General features: G+C 38.7%; 1 protein-coding gene across 2 annotated transcripts in view; it reads left to right on the top strand.

The window, feature by feature from the left end:
- Nucleotides 1-22,406, top strand: part of tiam2a (TIAM Rac1 associated GEF 2a) — a 149,816-nt gene that overhangs the window by 21,405 nt on the left and 106,005 nt on the right. The window contains exon 1 of one of the 2 annotated variants that reach the window (XM_038271558.1): nucleotides 17,738-17,922. The exons of the other annotated variant lie outside the window; for it this stretch is intronic. The gene's annotated coding sequence lies outside the window, so the exon portion shown is untranslated. Of the gene's footprint in view, nucleotides 1-17,737; nucleotides 17,923-22,406 lie in introns of those variants that run through there. 2 annotated transcript variants of the gene reach the window in all.

The following is a 22,406-nucleotide window of genomic DNA, read 5'->3' as shown; positions in this document are numbered from 1 at the left end:
TGCTTAAAATAATAGGATCTATCATCAACGTATCATATCTATATAAGACAATTTGTAGTACAGCCATCTGTCATTACAAATGGAATCTAACATCTTTCATCAAATTATAATTACACACTCAGCACAATTCAATTTAATCTAGAAATACTTTATTGATCCCAAATGAAAATTAAATGTATAAGTTAAAGGCATGTCAACTCAAAACACTCATACGTCACATTCTACAGGAGACAAACAGGCCTTTATGGACATTTTATCCCAGCCCTGTGTGTCCTGAGCCTGTAACATCATCTGCGACCCCTCACACCCCCACCATGGACTGTTCTCCCTGCTGCCCTCTGGGAAGAGGCTTCGCAGCATCTGCTGCAGTTCCAGCAGGTTCTGCACCGGCTTTTTTCTTTCTGCCATTAGACTGTTGAACTGTAAACTGGACTATGCATCACATTATTTTGCACTGAAACCTTTTGAATAGGACACAACTCAAATGCTCTATTACATTTTGCACCATATTTATTTTTGCACTGTACTGAACATTTTCATATTTATTCCCTTTTGCACCATTATTTAAACTGGCTTCTTATTTTTTCTTCTAAACTCTTCACATTCTGATCACCGCTGCACTTTATGTTGGCAGTGTTTATCTACTCCAACTGCAATATTATTACACTGCTGTAAGCTGTATGCAACAAAATTTATTTTGTATACACTCTGTGCATACAAAATGACAATACAGTTTGCCTAAGTCTATGAAAAGGAGGCATCATTTCCATGTAAGATTTAGAGGATGCTGAAAAATACTTTCATTTTGCTGGCCCATGAGTCTGTGCTACTTTACCTTAAATAAAACTGATAGATACTCTAAAGCGTATGTCACAGGTGGGATTTCTCATGCTTTACACACTAACCTGCAGGGATATGTCATAAATGTCATCAAAGTTAGACATGGACACCTAAACTGCTTCTTTTTGTTACCAGATAATACAGAAATCCCTGAAACATATGCTGGCAACATTAAAATATTCCTTTTTTCTATATCTAGCAGTACTGAGGTAAAGAGTCTGTTTGCTTTTTCAACAGCATCAGCTTGACCTGGTAATAAAATAGTTGCTGTTATCATCTGTGTCATTTTAAAGGATTCAGAAAACACTTAAAAGAAAGACGACTCTGGTCTTTCTTCTTCTGCTGCAGTTCTATTGTTCCAGGATGAAACAATAAAAAATGTCAAGGATTAAGGGGTTGACTGAAATGTTTCCCATGACCCCTTAAATCTCCAGGTTTAAACAACATTAAACCTTATCTGGGATGTCCCGTTTAGTCCCTTAATAACTAGAGCATGTCCCTCTGAGAGAGCTCCAATATCCTGTTAGACACAGTTCAGGGTTTTTACCCTCAACACAGACGACATGGAGCTGCTTGGAGGGCAGGATGAAGCTGCATGTTGTGTTCAATGAGCTGCTTTCTTCGCTGTGGTCTTTAAATGAAACCCGGGGGGGAAATTATTGTAGAAATGAAGCCTATGGATTCGTATATTTTTTAACTGAATGTAAATTCTTACATGCAGTTAACTAACACATGAAAATGGTTCCATTTTACAGCACCGATGAGAATAGATGAACATTAATGCACATATCTTTTAAGCTTTATGCAACAATATCTCTAACATGTTTTATTATATAGTCTAAGACCCTCGTCCACTATGTTCCAGAGTAACTTTATTATTTTAAAGCATCTTAATTAAAGCATTTCATGTTCACTAAAGTAGAATTTAATTCATTTAATATAACCTAGTAAGTGGGAGTGATAATGTGTAACACTCTGGGACCTGTAGGGGAAAGGAGGGCTGTTTAGCAGAGCCTTTGCAGCTGATTGGGCAAAGTGACACCCAGTGCCCGCCTACCAAAGATAGGTTTTAGCCAATCACAGATATGAATGAAATTGTAGGAGACATCATAAGAAACCACAGTTTACACTTTTGTGTTCTTGCTGTTCCTCTTTAACAGTTGAAATGATGGATTCCAACAAACAGATGCGATAGCAGCAGCTACGCATACGTCATCCTGCGCTACCGTGTTTATTTGGTTCTGCCCTGGGCTCAGCAGCCCCTGCTTCATGTCCCGCCTTATACCATAATAACGTGATTGGCCAAGATTAGGCTGGACTCTCGTTAGACATAGATCTCATTATGTTTTTAATATAGACATATGAACATTCTCTGGTTTGAAACGTTGCACATACTCGTTAAGTGGGCCTTTGCTTTATAGAATGTGCCTGTGTTTTTTTTTTTTTTTTTTTTCAAATTTTTTTTTCATAATTTGTCCAAGTCAAAAGTGGGAAATTGTTTTCATTTGTGTGTTAAAAAAATCTGTGAAAAAAATCTGCGCAGATTTGCCCACCCTGCCTAGTCAAAGCCTCTCTAGACAGTCAGTGTGACGTGGAAAAAAAACTATGAGATTAAAAAGTCGTACGGAACCGATGTGTTCTGGACTTTAGTCAAACAGGGACACTGTAAAAAAGATCTAGAAATAAGTTAAAATTACTTAAATTAAGTGTATTTACCCTTATTTTAGAAGTTAAGTTGGATAGTTTGCCTATAGAATGAGTATTTTTACTGTTAAAATAAGATAAATAGACAAAATGCACTTGAAATAAGACAATGCAATTATCTTTTCTTATTTTAAATGTAAATTGTCTTGTTCCATTGGAAAAATTTATTCTTTTCCTCCTCAATCCAAGAACAAATGCACTTATTTAAGGAAAAAAGGAACTAATCTAGATTTAAATTTATCCCAGTGTATAGAGTTAGCACATGAAAGGAAAGGACTCAACGTTTTCTCATGCTACGTTTGATTTTCTCAAGGTAAAGAAAACCAATTCGGTCTTTCAACCAAGAATTAGATGGAGAGTCCTTCCATCATTGGAAAAACGATCTAGAAATAAAAAATATTTCTCAAATTAAATGCATTTACCCTTAATTTGATAAGGTAAATGAGATGATTTGCCAATGGAATGAGTATTTTCCCTCTTAAAATAAGATATTTAGATAAAATGCACTTGAAATAAGTCAATGCAATTGTGTTTTCTTATTTTAAATTTAGATTGTCTTGTTCCATGGGCAAAATGTCTCTTTTACCTTCTCAATTCAAGAACAAATGCACTTATTTTAAGAAATAATGACTTATCTAGATTTTGATTTTTTTTTTCTTCCAGTGAGTGGAGTAAATCCAGTGAAAAGTAAACATCCAACACTGGAGATAGCAACTTTTTATAGGGTGTCATAAAAAGAATACCTTGGACATAAAAAAAAAAACATGTATGATTATCGGTAGTAACAGAGCACCTGTTGCACAAATTACTTGCATTAAACATCTTTTATTGCTGTTTTCTGGGAACGACCTTAAGCTACAGTAATGTTAGGCTGGTGCAAAGGGACCCTTTCTAGGGCGTCTTTCCCCCATTCAGTTTTAAAGGTGATACCCAGCTCATTTTCCCACATACTTCTGATTGCTAGGGGACATGAGGAGGATGTAATTAATCTCATAGCTGCTGAAATGGATTTATGATCCGTGGGAAAAGACAAAATAGTCTCAGTAAAGGAATCAGGTAGATAAGGAAAGTCGCGACACCTAAATAAAACACTGCAAAATCCCAGCCTTTTTAGCAATGACTTTTATAACTTATTCTGTTTGCTGGTCGTCTGGAAATGTTTCCCCATGACTGTGCAGCCCGTAGAATAGCATTTCTAAATTGTTCCAATGTTGAAAAATAATTTTGTGGGAACTTTTCAATCAATCAATTTCTTTATTGTCAACTACAATTTGCATTGTAATTGAGATTTCTGCTTCAGTACAATTTTATCACCTTGTATTTCTAAAATCTGACAGATAAATTATTAAAATAGATCTCCCTGTTTGTAATAAATTCATATAATATAGAAGTTAATTAAAAAACAAACAAACAGATAGATCTGTAGGGGCTGAGCTTAATAGGAGGACCCTTCCCTCTGTGCCATAAGGAGGCTCGGTTTGTGTGCTAATGACCAACTTCTTGGTCAGGTAGACCTGGTTGCATGTGTTTTCAATTACAAATGTGAAATGAGCAGACTTTAACGAGACTGGTTTTAGGAGGTCTGTACTCGGCTCTCTTTCTCATGGGTGTGAAAATGTTTCTCAGCGGGGAGCGAGGAGGTAATGAATGCGGGAGTGTTACCTTAGGCCTGCATGGGCACAGGAACAATCACAGTCCTTAGGGAACAATAAGAATACGTTTCCAGCACTTTGTCCTGCAGGCCTGTGATATCAGCCGTATAACTTCATTAAAAAGGGCTGAGAGTAATACTGTGGTTGGATATTACTGCAATAAAGATCCGTTCTTGTTTTCTGTGCTCTACTTTGTGTGTTTTTTTGCTTGTCTCCCTCTTATTGAATTTGAATGAGCTGCATTTAGCTCAATGCAAATAACATTATACCACAGATTGAAAAATTGCATTTGGTTCATTGGAATCAGCCTTCAGCTTTTAAATTTGAATGGAGCTTTTCATGGCTAACACTTTAGTTAGCTTATAATGCGTTACTCTGGTTTAACTTAAATGAACTCAATGATCAAATGCACCCCTGTTTACTACTAGTTATCCTCCACTGGCTGCAGAGCTGTGGGTCTAATCCTGTAACCACACTGGAAAAAAATCAAAATCTAGATAAGTCATTATTTCTTAAAATAAGTGCATTTGTTCTTGAATTGAGAAGGTAAAAGAGACATTTTGCCAATGGAACAAGACAATTTAAATTTAAAATAAGAAAACACAATTGCATTGACTTATTTCAAGTGCATTTTATCTAAATATCTTACTTTAAGAGGGAAAATACTCATTCCATTGGCAAATCATCTCATTTACCTACTCAAAGTAAGGGTAAATGCATTTAATTTGAGAAATATTTATTTATTTCTAGATCGTGAATTGATCTGAAGCAGGTTAAGCTGTCAGTCTGGTCCAATACTGGGATCAAACTAGGCCTTTACACAGATCCTTCTTCAGTTAATCAATACTATTCTTTTTCCTCACTCATGTTTAATATCAATAGTCAAACTACAGCCACAACATGCTGGTGAAGTTTCAGTCATCCAGGTTATAGCAATTCTAAAAAAATAAAAAAAACAATCCACTAGACTTGGTTTCCAAGTCTGAAGATGTTTCGCTTCCCATGCAGGAAGCCTTTTTTTAATTCAAAATGTCAGAATCAGTGTTGAGTTCGAAGCTTTATATAGTAGCCCAAAAACTTCAGTCACAACAATTTTGGAGTGACATTTTTGTGTAACGATGCAAAGCTGAAAAGTTGTAAGGAAAATTACGTGTCACTTCAAAAGTATTTAAAAATAAAAATCTTGTAGAACCATGTTTTGCTGTCATTACAGCTGCCTTTCTTTTTTGGTTACATTTTAAAGTTTTCCAGCTAGGAAGGAAAACATGTGATTTACATCTACAGCTTTTGGTCATCTTTTAGGAGATATTGATTTTTATTTATACATGACAGATACATGTAAAGCTGCAGTTAAACAGCTCCTGAGGATTTGATTTTTATGGAGCTTTGTCAACATAGTTTTCTTCCAGGATTGCCCTCTACCGGGAACAGAGCACTTACCTAAAGACGCCTTTGGTTGCCTTTACAAAGATAAACTTTCCGTTTTGTCATTGCGGCTGGAGTTGGTGTGTGCAGCTATAGTGGTTGTCTGGTCAACAGATTCTTCCACCTGAGCTTGTAATCTCTGCAGCTCCTCCAGAGGTACTACAGGCCCCTTGGCTGCTTCTCTGAGTTAAGGGCTGGTTATTCTCCCCCAGCAGTGTGTCGCAGAAATTTTTGATTTATGCCTAATATTGAAGCGTGGTCTGCGCTATGTTATGCCACAATGCAAGAGGGACAATCACAAACTAGCTGTCAATCAACCTTAATGCTTCCTTATTTTTTTGCTTCAGTCGAAAGGTCTGACATGTATTAGTGTTTTTTTTTTAAGACGTTTCATTGTTCCGAATGTGGATTGAATTTCACTCCATGACATGTCTATAGTCTGGGGAAATTATACATTGTTTTTTTTTTTTTTTCATGTTCCCACACACACACCCCATAAAACAACACAGTGCAACACAATATATACCTCCACCGTAATCCTCATCTAATCTGGGCTCCGATGACATTTTCAGGCTGCGTGTTTGACTCTTGTTGAATTGTAGACAAAACAAAGTAACGCTTTCTTTGAATGAAAAAAAGCTAACAATTGTTCTGGATGCAAGAGAAGAAACATCTCTACATTGTAAACAAGAACAACATAAAACACATCAGCTTACAAGGATGAAGAAAGTGTTGTGTTTCACTGATTTTGCTTTTTTTGGCTGTTCACTGGAATAACATTTGATTTCACACAGTTAATACTCACATTCTTTTCCTCTTGCTTACATCAAAGTGAGCCCCAATGGGCTGTGCTGGAAACCTGGATAACTTCATATGTTTATTTTGCATAGTTTGAATGAAGCAAGGTGTATAATGATTAAAGAAAATCATGTTGATTGGTTGGTTTAGTGTTTTCTGTTTTTTCTTGACAGCCTTTATTTCTGTATAGTTTTTCAAATACATATTACAAAGAATTTACAATAAGACTTTAAGTAGATTTATTATCTTTGGTAGATTAATAAACACAGATATCTCAGAAGAAATTGATATTTTAACATTTTTTCTTTGTGTGTTTGAAACCGGTCAAATGACAGCTAGTGTTTTATTTAGTTTGAAATAGTTCCTATGGGAGCTGTGCAAATTGTCTACAACTGACCACTAGACTGAGTTATGGTGAGTTAATGGATAGGGGGTGCCATTTTAGAGAGCATTATGATACATGAGGATTTTTCAATGCTCCTGAAAGCTGGCAGAGAGCTTTATGTGGCAACAGATTTCAGCTCACTGTAAAAAACTGAAATCTAAATAAGTAATTTGTTCTTAAAATAAGTGGATTTTTCTTGAATTGAGGAGGTAGGTGAGGCATTTTGCCATATTATCCAATTATCTTATTTTAAGATTAAAAATACTCAGTCTATAGTGGTAAATCATCATATTTACCTACTCAAATTAAGGCTAAATACACATATTTAAGAAATTTTTACTTATTTTCTAGATTGTTTATAGATTTATTATCTTTGGTAGATTAATAAACACAGATATCTCAGAAGAAATTGATATTTTACCCTCTGATCAGTTTTCCCCTCACAAAAAACATCAGTTACAATAAAATCCTGGATGGATGGATGGATGGATGGATGGATGGATGGACGGACGGATGGATGGATGACGGATGGTGGATGGATGATAGTGGATGGATGGATGGATGGATGGATGATAGTGGATGGATGGACGGACGGTTGGATGGATGGATGGACGGACGGTTGGATGGATGGTTGGATGGATGGATGGATGGACGGATGGATGGATGGATGGCTGGATGGATGGATAAGTGGAAGGATGCATGGATGGATGGACGGACGGATGGATGGATGGATGGATGATAGTGGATGGATGGATGGATGGTGGATGGATGATAGTGGATGGATGGGTGGATGGACGGTTGGATGGATGGACGGATGGTTGGATAGATGGATGGATGGACGGATGGCTGGATGGATGGATGGATAAGTGGAAGGATGCATGGATGGATGGACGGACGGATGGATGGATGAAGGATGGTGGATGGATGATAGTGGATGGATGGGTGGATGGACGGTTGGATGGATGGACGGATGGTTGGATGGATGGATGGACGGATGGCTGGATGGATGGATAAGTGGAAGGATGCATGGATGGATGGACGGACGGATGGATGGATGACGGATGGTGGATGGATGATAGTAGATGGATGGGTGGATGGATGGATGGATGACGGATGGTGGATGGATGATAGTGGATGGATGGGTGGATGGACGGTTGGATGGATGGACGGATGGTTGGATGGATGGATGGATGGACGGATGGCTGGATGGATGGATGGATAAGTGGAAGGATGCATGGATGGATGGACGGACGGATGGATGGATGACGGATGGTGGATGGATGATAGTGGATGGAAAGATGGACGGACGGATGGTTGGATAGATGGATGGATGGACGGATGGCTGGATGGATAGATAAGTGGAAGGATGCATGGATGGATGGACGGACGGATGGATGGATGAAGGATGGTGGATGGATGATAGTGGATGGATGGGTGGATGGACGGTTGGATGGATGGACGGATGGTTGGATGGACGGATGGCTGGATGGATGGATAAGTGGAAGGATGCATAGATGGATGGACGGACGGATGGATGGATGACGGATGGTGGATGGATGATGGATGGATGGATGGATGGATGGATGGATGGATGACGGATGGTGGATGGATGATAGTGGATGGATGGATGGATGGATGATAGTGGATGGATGGACGGACGGTTGGATGGATGGATGGATGGACGGACGGTTGGATGGATGGTTGGATGGATGGATGGATGGACGGATGGATGGATGGATGGCTGGATGGATGGATAAGTGGAAGGATGCATGGATGGATGGACGGACGGATGGATGGATGGATGATAGTGGATGGATGGATGGATGGTGGATGGATGATAGTGGATGGATGGGTGGATGGACGGTTGGATGGATGGACGGATGGTTGGATAGATGGATGGATGGACGGATGGCTGGATGGATGGATGGATAAGTGGAAGGATGCATGGATGGATGGACGGACGGATGGATGGATGAAGGATGGTGGATGGATGATAGTGGATGGATGGGTGGATGGACGGTTGGATGGATGGACGGATGGTTGGATGGATGGATGGACGGATGGCTGGATGGATGGATAAGTGGAAGGATGCATGGATGGATGGACGGACGGATGGATGGATGACGGATGGTGGATGGATGATAGTAGATGGATGGGTGGATGGATGGATGGATGACGGATGGTGGATGGATGATAGTGGATGGATGGGTGGATGGACGGTTGGATGGATGGACGGATGGTTGGATGGATGGATGGATGGACGGATGGCTGGATGGATGGATGGATAAGTGGAAGGATGCATGGATGGATGGACGGACGGATGGATGGATGACGGATGGTGGATGGATGATAGTGGATGGATGGATGGACGGACGGATGGTTGGATAGATGGATGGATGGACGGATGGCTGGATGGATAGATAAGTGGAAGGATGCATGGATGGATGGACGGACGGATGGATGGATGAAGGATGGTGGATGGATGATAGTGGATGGATGGGTGGATGGACGGTTGGATGGATGGACGGATGGTTGGATGGACGGATGGCTGGATGGATGGATAAGTGGAAGGATGCATAGATGGATGGACGGACGGATGGATGGATGACGGATGGTGGATGGATGATGGATGGATGGATGGATGGATGGATGGATGGACGGATGGTTTGATGGATGGATGAGTGGAAGGATGCATGGATGGATGGACGGACGGATGGAGGGATGGATGGATGGAATAGGAAATGTTTTACTTGACTCAACTCTGCTTTCAGAACAAACGACTTAATCTTGATTATTTATTAAGAATATGCTTGAAGAAAGCAATGAGTTCAATGTGGTGGAAGCAGAAACACAACTGAACTGATACAGATTCAGCTTCCTTCCAATAAGAGACATTAACCCGTTCCACATAAGGATCATAAACTAACATCAATGAATTAATTTCAGTCCTCGCAAGAAATGTTGTGCAGAACCGGATCTTTATAAAGTCACGTCTTATTTTTTTGAGTAGATATCTAAATGCTTCGTTCTGCATACAGCAACGTAATAAACCAAATCAAGTCACCATCATCCTCCGTTTCTGCCGCCTGCTGGCTTCCAGCTCATCTCAGTAATGACAAATCACAGAGACAGACAGGCCGACAGATGATGTGAGAAGCAGATCCATCACACGTTTGGTTTCCCGCCCAGGTTTATACATCCTCTGATAAAGACAAACCACAGACGGCACTCTGTCAGGTTACTGCAACCAGCCATTATCCTCAAATCCAGGGTTTATTCTTTTACAGACATTTCAGCTGAGTAATTCAGCTCTGGAGTTCAAAAACCATTTAACACTTGACTTTTAAAACAGGTTTATTATCCTCCAATTATACTGAAATCTCAGGTAAATTAGAGCATTCAAGTGTTCTTCTTGCTCCTGTAAATCTCTAAATGACCCTGATGTTAGAGGCTCACTCGTTGTCGTCATCGATTTCTCATTAGTTTGACCTGCAGGAGGCTGCGAGCTATCACTCGGATCAGACCTGTCGTGTTCAATTAAATGCCTCTCCTACATGGCCCAGTTTTTTCTTCCTTAACACCTCCCTGGGAAAACATCTCCCACGTCTATTGTTTTGGCAGTAGCTTCTTTATGTTTGCCATATTTAGAGGTCAGCAGGTAGTTGTTTAAGGGTGTGACCGGTTATTGTGAGGGAGGTTAAATACCTCCCTTTGTCTTACAAACACACACACCTTTAGAAAAGACCTTTGCTGCTTGTATATCTGAATATCTCCACTGTGCGGCAATAAAGGATATTTCTATTCTATTTTATTCTCATGCTGTCCTTTTTATTTGAGGAATATAACCTTTTTTTGTGCAGCTCAAAGGAGTCATGGAGAGCATTAAGCAGCATTGAACTGGATCCTGAGTAATAACCCAATCCTCCTTATTTTCACCCATCCTCCATTTTTTTTTGCTTGGGATTTGCAGCCATTGTCTCCCACTGGTGATGCTGTAGTGTAGCTGTGAGGGTAGACCAATGCAGTGATCATTAGAATAGCTGCAATCGAAGTGTTAAAAGCCTCATTTGAAGACCCAGTAGTGGGGTTAAGGTGTTGATTAGTGTGCGTCTCCCAGACGGCCCTACCTGTTTGTCCGGTTGTTACCTACATTTGTGTGTCTGCATAAAACAGAAGAACATTTTTTCTTTGTGTGTTTGAAACCGGTCAAATGACAGCTAGTGTTTTATTTAGTTTGAAATAGTTCCTATGGGAGCTGTGCAAATTGTCTACAACTGACCACTAGACTGAATTATGGTGAGTTAATGGATAGGGGACGCCATTTTAGAGAGCATTATGATACATGAGGATTTTTCAATGCTCCTGAAAGCTGGCAGAGAGCTTTGTTTGGCAACAGATTTCAGCTCACTGTAAAAAACTGAAATCTAAATAAGTAATTTGTTCTTAAAATAAGTGGATTTTTCTTGAATTGAGGAGGTAGGTGAGGCATTTTGCCATATTATCCAATTATCTTATTTTAAGATTAAAAATACTCAGTCTATAGTGGTAAATCATCATATTTACCTACTCAAATTACGGCTAAATACACATATTTAAGAAATTTTTACTTATTTTCTAGATTGTTTATGTAGTGCTAGGAGTAGGTCGGTTGCACACGACCTTCTAAAAGTAATCATACCAGTTGCGTATTTTCTCATTTTGTGATCTTACTATCACAGCTTTTTAACAAAGTGAAGGTGGTGGAAAATCTGAACAATGTGCCAGTCAGCCTCTCTGAATCAATACTTTGCTGAATGAGTGTTGGGGTATGCTTCCACCAATCAGCTCATCTGTCACTTCATACTGCTGCTTTCTATCTCCAGGGCAGGAACTACACTGGTCGCCACTACAGGGAGCTATCATGTACGCACAAACTCAGACTATTCAATCTTACATGCATGTTTCTGACTGTGGGGAGGAAACCAGAGGCTGCAGGACATTCTGTTGGAAACCTAAACGGTTAAAAACTGTGTCACAATGGGTTAACTTTAACATTTAGGCCATAAAATGTAAATTTTAGTTGTATCTCACAAGAATATTTCCTTTACTAGTGTGTTGGGTATCTGGAATGTAGCAACAAGAACTCTGTGAGACTTTGTCCCAACAGCAGCTTTCTGCATCTTTTAATAAAGGCATGAGTTGTGAGTTAATGGTTTCCCAGTTAGGTACTCTCTGCAGCTCCTCCAGAGTTACCATGAACCTCTTTAGGCTGCTTCTCTGGATGATCTTTTCTTAGACTTTATTCAGTTTAAGAGGTTGGCCACAGTGTTGCTATACTCTTCTCATTTTCAGATGATTCATTTGTGCTCTGGGAGATTTTCAAAGCCTTTAATGTTGTGTTGGTAGCTAATCCTAATTTAAATTTCTCCAGAACTAAATCCCTGGCCTGCATTGGAAAAACGATCTAGAAATAAGTTAAAATGTCCTAAATTAAGTGTATTTACCCTTAATTTGAGTAGCCAATGGAATGAGTATTTTTACTCTTAAAATAAGGTAATTAGAGAAAATGCACCTGAAATAAGACAACGCAATTGTGTTTTCTTATTTTAAATGTAAATTGTCTTGTTCCATTGGCAAATTTTATCTTTTTCCTCCACTTATTCTAAGAAAAAATGACTTATCTAGATTTCGATTTTTTCTAGTGTGTCTGCTGAGTTCCTAGGTCCTTGTTAAAGCTGCTTAATCTCTAATATTCTCTATATGGTTATATCTAATTGTAATAAACATGTGTGCTTTCTTCAACGTCTCCATTAAGACTGCCTCGTCTCCTTGTATGACTAACTATTTAAATAGAATTCAAATTGTGTAAAAGTTCAAGATGCAAATACTTTTCTGAGGCATTTTATGTTTGTACTGGTTCTCAGCGCATCAAAGTAATTTCAACAAATTCATGCAATTTTACCATAAATCACTCATCCATTTGTAGTCATTGCAATTCTATCATGATTTATTTGTCTGAATCCTTGTTTTTACACGTCAGAAAATGTGAAAAACAAGATATGTAGATTGGAAAACAACAATCTTGGCTGCCTGGAGCTTAAATCCCAGCCGCTGAATCCAAACTGTGGGGGATGAAAGGTTGTTTGTTGTGTAGACAGATCCTGATAACAGGAACTGAGTGCTGCTGCTGCAATAGGAGGAGGAGAGATAAGCATCTTCATTCAGGTACTCGTTGGAAAGCAGCTGTTAGGAGGCTGATGTGGAGAAAGCGTAGGTCCAGCCACGCCCGACCAAAGACGTATGTTATGCAACTGTGACTTTACCGTGGTGGGGAGGGGAAACTGAACCCGGACAGCCACTTATCAGAGAGTGAAGGTATTTAAAGAAGTTACCATTAAAAGGAAACTAAAAAGGAGGAATTGGTTTTAAAAATAGCAATGACCACATTGTCTGAGGGCACTTAACCTGTTTTTTTTATCTCCCTGGCCATCAGTTTGTTGATCCTCATGACAGAAATGCTTGTTACTGTTATGTAAAATACTTATCATCTCGTTCCACGTGTTAGGTCAGGGAAGGGAACCGCACCAGTAAAAAGGTAAAGGAGATAAATGCACTGATTCACGGAAAAGCAGAAGTATTATGCAAAAAAAAGGAGTGTCGGTGTGAACGCATCAGATTCACACAACCTGACATGATCAGGTAAACAAAATCAAACAGAACTATGCTGGGAATATCTGCTAGCTGTGTTCTCACTAAATAGATGGGTACAAACAATTGCTGGCACATGTAGCTATTTACTGGCATTAGTTTATGAATATAATCCAGCTAAAGTCCTGAAAGATTTAAAGAGATAGTGTTTGCCTAAAATATTTCTCTTCAGAAAATTAATTGCTCATTCATTCTGTAACAGAAAAAGACTACCTGATGATACAATGAGAGATGCATAGATCATAGTTTGATTTCTGACTTCCAGTTTCCAGATTTTTACATGTTATTACTCTTGAATACCAATGCTAATTTCCCTTAAAGAGCTTTAATGGAAAGAGTTAAAATAACAGTGATACATAGACTTTTCCAGCCTTTCTGTCATTAGAGATCAGCTATTTATATAAGCAGTAGAGACCTTAAAACGTGACATTAGAATGGTTAAAAAAAATTTCCTAAACCACTTATACTACTTTTATTGTCATTTTATATACACAGAGAGTATACAAAATTTTGTTTACTACAGCTTTTCAGACAGTAAATGAATATTTCCATCTCATCAAGTGCAGCAGGGAAAAAAAAACAAGGTGCAAAAAAAATATATATATATGGAAGCTCAGAGCATTAATATATATGGTGCAAATATGCAGTGTTTTTTGGTTTGTTGTTATCAATGTGATGCAGAGACAGTGACATGATTTAGTTTTTTTCTTTTTTCCAACAGTTCAGCAGTCTGATGGCAGCGGAGACCAACATGTTCCATAAGAGAAACTTTTTTTTTGTTTTTAGCCTTTCTGTTATCTCCTTAAAGCCTTACTCTCTAATGCCTGGAAACGTTCCAGAAAATTTATGTTCTTTTTAAAGAGTTTTTTTTTTTTTTATCTCTCTTTTATGAAGGTAGATTTGTGCTCTTTGGTCACTTTGACACACAGGCGTAACTTTCTGAAGGACTCGTGTGAACATGTCCCCACCAATAATTTCAATACATAGACTTTGGCAATATGTGGGACACATTTCTAAATTTGATTTTGCTGCTTTTGAAGGATGATAATCACTAATGTAGCAGAAAGGGAAAACATCCATCCAGCAATCCACATTTTTCTGGATGGATTGATGGATGGATGAATGAAACTGAAATTTTGTAGGCAAGATATATTGCTGTTGGCATTGAAATCGGCTGTTATTCATCCTTTTTTTAAATACATTGTCTAACTGCCTATAAATATAAATATCAGGGTATTTTTGTTCTTTTGTGTTCTCAACAACAGGAAAGCATTCAATAAATATGTTTTAGTGCATTTTTGGAAAATACAAACCCTATTGAAAGCGTTTGTGTCGAGTAACTGTAGGTCCATCAGCCACCACCCTTAAAGTGTCCCAACAAAGTTACACCCTTGCTTTGACATCATCTTCAATTACTTACATTGAAATTTTTCATTTTTACATTGGAGCCTGGTATGGTGCATTCATTATCCAGAAAAAATATTGGAATTTTTAGATTCCAAGGGGCCCACCTGGACTGATCAAAGTGAAAATCAACCAGTTCCAGTCCCAAACTGATTTCCAGAGGCGTAGCCAGAAAATCCTAATGGGGTGGCCAGTTAATAACGAATGTACATTGAGGGGTGGCCGAAAGGCACCAGAACCTCGGGGTCAATCTACACTGTTCCAACAGGAACAAGCACAACATCCATATTTTGTAAATAAAGACAAACTATACTTTCCTGCAGCCTTTGCTGACAAATAGACACATATATTTAAACATCTATGCTGTGTAAATAAAAGGTATAGTGGACAAAATTCTTTCAGCTTTGAGTTCTGGGGCAAACATATTTTAATTGTCATTACCAATAATAGTCATTATCAATAATCATGGCCATGGCCACCCTTAGCCAATCATTGGGCACCCCTGTGGCCACCCCTACCATTTATTTCCCTCTAATACAGACAGTGGCAGCAGTATTATTCTCAAGTGGAATATTCAAAACATTTACATTTTTCATATATAATAACAATTACTTGAAAACAAAAACACTGTGATTAATTATGCACATCAATACACTAACATTAAAGATGATAAATACAGACTTCAAGCAGAAATAGATTTTGTGTTTTATGGGGTAAAGAGAAAAATCACAGAGGAGTCTTCAGTGAAATCATAGATAAATAAGGGCCGGATTTATGAAGATCCAATTTTGCGTGCAGTAATTTGCGCTCGCAAACTGGAATTTTGCGCGAGGGGCTGAACCATGGTTTGCGGGTGATTTAACAAGAGTAATTGCGTAACTGGTGGCAGGTGCAAAACTGTTGGAGACGCCCTATTTAAATTATGGTTTTGCGCGTTTTGTGGTTTGCGGCAAAGTAGTTTGTAGTCTGTACAAACTAGTGCATTAAGAAATTTAAATCTTACAGTGACCCCCCCCCCCAAAAAAAAAAAAAAAAAAAAAAAAATATATATATATATATATATATATATATATATATATATATATATATATATATATATATATATATATATATATATATATATATATATATATATATATATATATATATATATAATTGGCAACCTTTATTACCTAAGGTGGTATGTGGCTGAATTTCTACTTCACTGCAGTAAAAAAAACAAACAGGTGTTTTGTATTGGCCTGTGACTGTGGATGAGATCCCCGCAGCATTTGGCACGTTGCTCCACAGGCGCAGGGGGAGAACCCCGACCCCGTCGGACAGCACTTCTGAAAAAACGAGATTGGGAGATCCCAGCTCTCGCTGCAACCGTACGCTGGAATGACCCAGATGCAAAAAAGTGCAACGTTGCAAGAAGTTTTGTGATATCTGGTATTGCGTGGGTCCTCCTTGTGGCTGGCTCCAAATCCATTCGGAGTTCCCCCAACAGCTCCAAAATGGCAATGCTGGATAAACGATATGTTTTGATGATCGTTTCCTCGTTCATTCCAAAAATATTCACACGGAGTGAAAAAATGCGTTCTCTGCGTCTCCTTGCTTCATTTCGATGTCTCCTTCTTGCGATAATAACCGCTGCCATGTGTGCGCAATTACGCATACAGACCATTTGCACCTTCTTTTGAAACGTGTTAAAAATAGAGTCAGATACCGTTAGCAAAATTGCTTTCAGGTTTGATAAATCACTTTGCGAGTGCTAAATTAATATATTTACATGTTCTCCTCCCACAAGACGCACTTTTGCGTGTAAACGCCCCATATTGCATATTCATTGCAGAAAAAGTACTAAATGGATAAGAGGCGCTATTTAGCATGTTTTAAAGACCAAATCCTTTTAGCATGCTGTTGATAGATCAGTTTGTACATTTTTTAGCGTGCGCAGTGAAATAGCTCACGTTTTTATACACGCAAACCTTTGATAGATCCGGCCCTAACTATTTTAATAAAAACTTATTAAATAATCAATTTATGTAAATATTAGTACATGTAAATATCAATTTTATCAGAATGATTACTGACAAAAATGGGTAAGTAATGACAAAGGAAAAGATGTTTGCCCAAAACTCAAATCTGAAGCAATTTTATCCGCTATACCTTTTATTTACAAAGCACAGATGTTTGAATGTCTTCATTTATCTGTTAGCAAAGGCTGTGGGAAAATATAGTTTGTCTTTATTTAGAAAATATGGATGTTTTGCTCATTAACTTTTCCTCATGGAACAGTGTAGATTGACTGTGACGTTCTGGTGCCTATCCGCTTTCGGGCACCCCTCAGTGTACATTGGCTATTGCCTGGCCACCCTTATAAAAATGTTCTGGCCACGCCTCTGCACAGGGGTGGCCAATGATTGGGTAAGGGTGGCCATGGCCACCCCTGGCCCCCATCTAGCTCCGCCCCTGCTGATTTCCAGGTTTATCTCTGCATAAAAAGCACCATCTTCCAATCTTTGGAAGGGGCTAAAGTGTTCTCTCAAATCAGTTTGACCTATTATACTCACAGAACGTGAAAGCTCAAAATAAAAGAAAAAAAAGAAAAGAAAAAAAGATGTTATGAAAATTTACACTTTGTAAAACTATAACTGGAATCGCTACTGTTTATATTCTAAGAAATGTATCTGTAGCTGGAGGTTTTCTTTGTTATTATCTCGGTAAGAGAAACAGAAAATTGTAAAACCGGATTGTCTGTGCTTTACCTGGTGCTAAGAGGCGTTCAGGGACCGGCGGTCCATCCATCCCCCCGCTCAGTGTCCGCTGGAAGGAAGGAGGAGTTAACCCCACTGTGTCTGGGAGGAGTCCGCAGTCTTTGGGCGCTCCGTCCCGGGATCTTTCTCTGTTCCGATTTTTTTTTCTTCCTTGGAAGTAGACTCTATATTACAAGTTAAATTTAGTTTTCTTTATGAATATAGTCAAAAGCTGCGAGGACGAGAAGCACGTGAATGCGGCGGCGGCAGGTAGAGGAAGCGCTAACCGGTGAGTTGGAGACCAACTTCTGTCTCAGTCACGCTGCGTGGAAAAGCTCTCCGCTAAATGTAGTGTTTTTGTCTGAGAACCCACTCCCCGCTTAAACATATAGGAGCGGCTGTTTTCTCGCTTGCAGTAAAGTTTTTGCATGTTTTGTTTAAACGTTTGTGGGATTAATTTCCCCCCTTGACTTTTCATTGGCTGCAGGGAACATTTAATCCCACCGTGGCTGCAGAAATCCTGCAGAAACACGCGATTGTCACGTTGTGATGTTTTATTAGAAAGATGTTTCTTTGTTTCAATTGACAGGATTATATTTCCACCCAGGCATCGACCCATATTGTAACTATCATAACAAGGAAGTTTTTTCTCCAAAAACATGAGATGGAATGCAAATAAATGTTTTTGGCTGGAGTTTTTATGCAACATCCACTAAATAATTATGTTTTACTCAATCTGAAATAAATCAGTAGTTGATTTTGATAAAAAAAAAAGTCTAAAAATGTTTTTTTTAAATAGTTTTTCAAAATAGGATAAAGTGACTTAATTCATCTTATTGAAATAAATGTCACAAAATAATGAAAAAGAAATGCAACATTGTGCCTTTTTGTTATATTTGATCACTGCAGGCTTCTTCAGCTGGTCAAAGCATAAGCTTCATCCCTTTATGGCTTCATCCTTTTATGGTAATAGTAGTTTTTAGCCTGGCATGGATTTAAGACAATGGAGCAAAAAGAACAGAAGCTTTTCTAATATCATTGATATGTTTACATATTTTTTTTAATGTTTAGATTCAGGTATTATAGTTTTAGGATTATAGTTTTTAACTTATTGTATGTTGTCTACATACTGTTCGTGTAATCTGTGCATCACTTTCAGCCCTTCTTATTGGCAGTTGGTTCCTGCTTTTACAGTTAACAGTTTAAAGTAATTTCCTTTATGCTATTTATAGTTTACTGTATGGAAATGTGGTCATATGACCTAATATCTGTTCCAGAAGGTCACTTTTGTCTGTTTTGGTTTAATATGGTCTGTTTTTTTTTAATATTTTATGAAGACTTAAGATAAGAAAAATAAGAAAAGATCATATGATTAAATTAAGTTTTGCATTAGGGATGATGCTTTTTATGACTATAATTGATTAAAATACTGGCATGTATTAAAAAATGACATTGTTTAGGTAGAAAATGGTCTGTTTATAAGCATTAAATACAAATATAAAGTGATGGAACCAATGGGTAGGTATAAAATGGGAAAATTAATTCTCTTTAAGTCTCTTTAACTTAAGAAAAAAAAATTGTAAGACCTCATTTTTAATGTGTAGTGAAGAAATAGTGGCTTTCAAAGTCATGGGATTTAATGCTTCTTGGTATTAAACTGTCTTGGAACAATACCTAATGTTTCTCATTGACCAGCTACTTGTTTTTTTTTTTGTTTGTTTTTTTTTTCATCCTTTTTCATTATTGCTTTTTGATGAAAAAAAAAAAAACAGTCACTAAAACATGCACCATCATTATTAAGGTCCCTGATGTATTCACTGGGATCGTGGCTCATTCCACCAGGTTCCTTTGTGCCGTTTTGGGTTTCAGTGTAATCTATTTTCTATTTGTATTGTTACTTTGCCGTGTGCTGGGGTGGAAGTGCCCTTCAGTCACATACAGAGGCAACAAAAGGGGCCCTGGGACCCCTGGAGTGGAGGGCCAGCCCAGAGCAAACAGCTATGAATCATGGAGGGAGGGCCAGGAATGCCATTCGGCTTATTAGGTCCTCTGTCATGGAGACAGTGCACGGGAAAGTGTCAGACCATCCAGCTACCTTTAAATGCCACTGAGAAGGACTTTAAGAAGAAAAACTCTGGCTAATGATTGACTTAAAGAGACTGGTAGGGTTGCTCATTGATCTGAGCTGTGGCTACAACTAAAACCACAAGGACCTGTCTTAAAAAAAACTTTAGAATGTGGAGATTAAATTGAATACTAAGGATTTGGCTCCACCAATGTCCTATCTTAATTATGACTGTGGGAGATGCATGGTAAGATGTTTATTTTTTCTCAGGTTGGAACCCTGCTGTGTGATTGGTTTATGTCTCATCTCTCTGCAATGGACGGGAATCATTACTTACCAACATAATTCCAGTCGTTCTTTCACTATGTCCTGTTTTCCTGGTCAGAGCCGCCAAGAACATATTTAGGCTTTTTTTGTGTTATGCATTTCTGTGGTAACCGAAGGGAACATTTAGCTTTTTTTTTTACTATTCTGGCCCGAACCGAACGGATGCTGATTGAGTGTGACTCGTAATTTCCTCGTAGTGGAAAACCCGAGATTGTTTTGGTGTTTGGTTTTTTTCCTCTCTTGATACTAGTTGTGAGTTGCGTTTTGTAGCTGGCAGCTCTGTCAGTTGCTATAATTGTTTTTGGAGTGAAGGAAAAGTAAAGCCAGTGTTGCCTTCTCTCTTTTTACGTCTCCTCGGAGACACAAACATGTCACTGCTCACGCTCTTGAAGCTGCTACATATTTACCACTGAAACTTCCCTAATCAGAAAATTGGATTTATTTTTAAGTCAGTTGATACACGGTGTGTGAGTCTGCAGCTAAATCAAGCGCAGCAGACTGAAAACGTTCTTGTTTGTGGAGCTTTGATGCTTCATGCAAGCCTCTGAGTGTAGGTGCTTGTTAATTCTGAAGCTGCTCAGCAACACCAATGTTTCATGTCTTCGCCCAGAGCATTGTGTCCTTATAAGGGGCTGTGCATGTAACCTATCAGGCATAGATAACATCTGTGCTTCTTGTCACAGAGAGATGAAGTCCTTTCACTGCCTCTGAGTGGGAAAGACCTTGTAGGACAGGCAGAATAATGCAAACGAACTAACAAACACGCTTCCTCTCAATAAGCCCGGCTCAACAAATGAATTTCGAAGCTCTGGCTTGTGGCTGCTGCTGCCTAGAATTTGGTGCCATTATGGTGACCTGTGTTGTTCCTATTTCACGCTAGGGTCTGGCTCTCAAAGTATTTGTGGTGAGTGTGAGGTCTGCAGCGTCCTGAGTGGCTGCTATAATAAGCAGGTGAAATAAAAGATGGTGTTGACAGCTTCTAAGGCACCAGCTGCGATTTGGTGAGATGCCAGGCAAGGTCAGCTTTGGCTCTTCTGGTTCTCTCCGCCAAACTCTCCAGTCATAACAAACGTTATCGATGTTACAGATAAAAAAAGAAATAAAAAACAACCCAAACACTTCAACTAGTCGTAGTTTGGAACTTTTACATAATGAATTACTGGTTTTCTGCAGCAGACAGATCTGTTTAGTAGGTTTTAAACAAGCCTCTCATCTGTTATGATCAGCGTCTTTATAGTCAGATGATTTTGGGGATCGAGGGTTAGATTAGAGCGGGGGCTTTATTGTTTTCAAGAGGATACATATTTGTTAAAAGAAAAGACAAAAGTTGAATCCCCAAATGGGAGCTATCTCTGGAGGATCTGATGGACCATGATAGCCGTTGTTGGACATTCCTCATTTAATATGGTGGTGAAGTGTCTCAGTCATCCAGGTCATAGTCATTCCAAAAAAAAAAAAAATTAAAAACAGTCCACTGGACTTTGTTTCCAAGTTTGAAAACGTTTTGCCTCCCATCCAGGAAGCTTTTTCAATTAAAAATCTCAGGAATAGCGTTGATTTCAAGTTTTATACAGTAGCCCAACAAAACCTTGTTTTTGTTTTAAAAAAATCCAATTTGTATGTTTTCAAAACCAAAACAAGGCTTTGTTGGGCCAGTAATGCCATGGCATATTTGTGTTGAGAGCCCTTATTAGAAAAGGCGGGGACGTATTTGGACAAAGACATGGCTGAGGAAACGTGGCTACTACGGTCTGTCAATTTTATAGAAAGAACTCCTTTTCACCCAAAATCAAACATGTTTGATCTTCTCCTGACCCTCATTGTTCCTGATCGGGAGGTGGTTATGAGTAGCTGATCGCCCCTCGTTACCCGCCTGTACACTACACTACGCACAGAAATTCTCACACGACTGGAAAGTCGGCCCGAAATCACACAGTGTAAGCCCTGTTTAAAACAGCTTCTAGCAGCTTTTAAAGGTGACTGTGGGTTAGATTAACCCACAATTTAGCCATTTTGTTTTTGTTTCCTTTCTTAAATCAGACATTTTGAAATAATGCAGTTTAGAGTCATATTACTGTAAAACCGTAATATTTTTGCTTAAGCGGCCTATGCCGAGCTGCCCAGCATTCCAAAAGCAGGAATAGAGGATTCATTCAACATCAGCCCCTAAAGGTGGGGAAAAAGAAAGCGACGCAAGAATACATATCTCACTTGGTTAAGTCTGCCTACTGTGTTAAAGCAGAGCGACTAAATCGTATTAGACTATTGTGTTTACAGTTTTAATTTTACTGCTGTAAAACAGGTACTTTTTTATGTACCATGAAGACAACTGACATTACAGGCTCCAAAGTGGATCATAATGCTCTCATACATACAGGGAC

This window comes from Cyprinodon tularosa, unplaced genomic scaffold (assembly GCF_016077235.1).
Source record: "Cyprinodon tularosa strain WSP-4 unplaced genomic scaffold, ASM1607723v1 ctg80, whole genome shotgun sequence".
Taxonomy (NCBI): Eukaryota; Metazoa; Chordata; class Actinopteri; order Cyprinodontiformes; family Cyprinodontidae; genus Cyprinodon; species Cyprinodon tularosa.
Note: the sequence above shows the minus strand (reverse complement) of the source record. Positions and strands in the feature narration are given on the sequence as shown.